This window comes from Engraulis encrasicolus, chromosome 20, assembly GCF_034702125.1.
Source record: "Engraulis encrasicolus isolate BLACKSEA-1 chromosome 20, IST_EnEncr_1.0, whole genome shotgun sequence".
Taxonomy (NCBI): Eukaryota; Metazoa; Chordata; class Actinopteri; order Clupeiformes; family Engraulidae; genus Engraulis; species Engraulis encrasicolus.
The window spans coordinates 1,207,501-1,210,000 of NC_085876.1; the positions used below are offsets into that span (position 1 = coordinate 1,207,501).

Genomic DNA, 2,500 nt, shown 5'->3' on the forward strand with positions numbered 1-2,500 from the left:
ATAATCATGACTCTGTCAAAATGTCTCTCCTAGCAAATACATGGAATTTTCCAAATAAAACAGCGTGGTCCCATTGACACACCAATTACAGATTACAGCTCCTGAACACAAATTGTGCGTAACTGTCCAACCGGGAACACGGCAGGCCTCTTAGACAGGAGAAAAGACAAATGGAGATAAAGAGAGCTTAAGAGAGGAGAGATAGGAGGAAAGCAGACAGTGGTGAGCAATAAAACTGAGTGGGAGAGACAATAAGAGAGAGAGAGAGAGAGAGAGAGAGAGAGAGAGAGAGAGAGAGAGAGAGAGAGAGAGAGAGAGAGAGAGAGAGAGAGAGAGAGAGAGAGAGAGAGAGAGAGAGAGAGAGAGGGGGACATAGAGAGATAAAGACCAGGTGGGAGAAGAGAGGTGAAGCTAAAAAGGGAGGATGAAGAGAGTGAAGGATGAAGAGAGGGAGCAAGTGAGTGTGAGAGAGAAATAAAGAGAGAGAGAGAGAGAGAGAGAGAGAGAGAGAGAGAAATAAAGAGAGAGAGAGAGAGAGAGAGAGAGAGAGAGAGAGAGAGAGAGAGAGAGAGAGAGAGAGAGAGAGAGAGAGAGAGGACAAATACAACTAAAGGTGTAGAGAGAGAGTGAGGAAAGAGAGGGGAAGGGGTAAAAAAGATGTGAGAAGAGGATACAGTGTGTGAACAGTCGGGAGGAAAATCAAACAGCAACGCGTGAAACATGTGGAGAAGATTATAGTGCTTTGGTACACAGAGAGAGGGTGTGTGTGTGTGTGTGTGTGTGTGTGTGTGTGTGTGTGTGTGTGTGTGTGTGTGTGTGTGTGTGTGTGTGTGTGTGTGTGTGTGTGTGTGTGTGTGTGTGTGTGTGTGTGTGTGTGTGTGTGTGTGTGTGTGTGTGTGTGATGGATAGAGATTTCTACTTGCTCTAACATAGTTACTCTCTGTGCAAAAGGCGCCTGTACAGTTGCAGATAACAGGAGGAATATATCAGAGAAGAGACACAGACACAGGCACAGACACACACACAAACACAGACACACACACTCTGGCATGCACGCACGCACACACACGCACACACCATGGATATAGAACAGTAGCTGTCACTTTGATTATCACTAAACAAATCTAAACAAATACAAAGCAATTAGGTGCCACAGTGTCTGAAGGCGAAATGGGCCAACCATGGCCTGATAGTTAACCCCTTAGCGCAGAGCCTATGTTATAACCATACTGTCACCAAAATTGGAATGGCAATGTCTTAGACTGTTACATAAGGCTCTCGGTAATGTCATATCAATGTTGTTGTGATGTGCAATAGTTGAGTATTTTCAGCAAATCGTGAATAGGCGACCCCATCTGCAGGAAGAGGCTACGGAGTAAGTCTTGGAATGGAACAGTAGCAGGTTTGAAACCCACACACCAGTAATGACTGAGGTGTCCTTGAGCAAGGCACCTAACTCCACATTGCTCCAGTGAAGGAAACAATGCCCTAACATAACTGTTAATAGCTTTGCATAAAAATGTCAGCTAAGTGCAATGTAATGTAATGTAATATGCATACTACAGATCCAGCTGTCCGATCAGCTGGAATGGTGAAGCAGTATGTAACAGACCTGCAGAGAGCAAGTTATCATCATCTAAGTACCTAGTGACAGCTCTGTCATTTAGACCGCCACGGTGACAGGGATGGGCTACTTAGGCGAGTGGCCTATCTAACAGAGCTGTGACAGCCATATGATTTGGGTGGGTCAGGTTGTGTGCAGACAGGTAGGTCTGGTGGCACCTCTACAGTATGTCATGAGGATGGCTGTTGCACTCCTTTTCTACACGCAGGACATGATGGTCTGGTGGCATGTTATGACAAATGGGTGGGTCAGGTGAGGATTTACTGTTGCTGTGACAGCTATGGATGGTTAGGTCTGACAGGTATATCATTTGAACGGGTCAGCTCAGGAGAGTGGGGAACCGCCTCAGGAGACTGGGGAACCATGGAGAGACTGGCAACATGAAGTGACTTCTACACAGCATAAATGCCAGTGCTAATACTATAACTCTTAGTTGAAATGTAAATTAACTCCATTTAGAGAACATCTAATCTACTCAAAGTGTTAATTCAGGTCAGTGCATGTTCATTTTGATCAGTGTAACACTTTCAGAGTTAATTACATATAGTATTGTAAACATTAAGAGTTGCAATAGAAACACACTTTAGAAACACACTTTACGTGGTGATGGGGACTAGTAGCTTTGTGAAGGTGGGAGAGCAGAGGTGGGCAGCAGATCTGGAGAGAGAATAATTGCACTGAATGATGGGCTGGGTAGCTGACAACTTTGGCCTGGCCCAGGACAAAGCCATCTGAAAGGGTAGCTCACCCAATACAGTACAAAACAATGTTGTCAGGACCCGATTCTGTACCCCCTCTCTGGGCCAGAGAAAACTTAGCCCTATCAGCTTCCCTGGCTGTATGGACTGGTGGGTTTTGAACATAATGAACGCTACC

General features: G+C 45.3%; 1 protein-coding gene across 1 annotated transcript in view; it reads right to left on the reverse strand.

Moving 5' to 3' along the window:
* Positions 1-2,500, reverse strand: part of adgrb2 (adhesion G protein-coupled receptor B2) — a 253,236-nt gene that overhangs the window by 172,819 nt on the left and 77,917 nt on the right. The window lies entirely within an intron of this gene.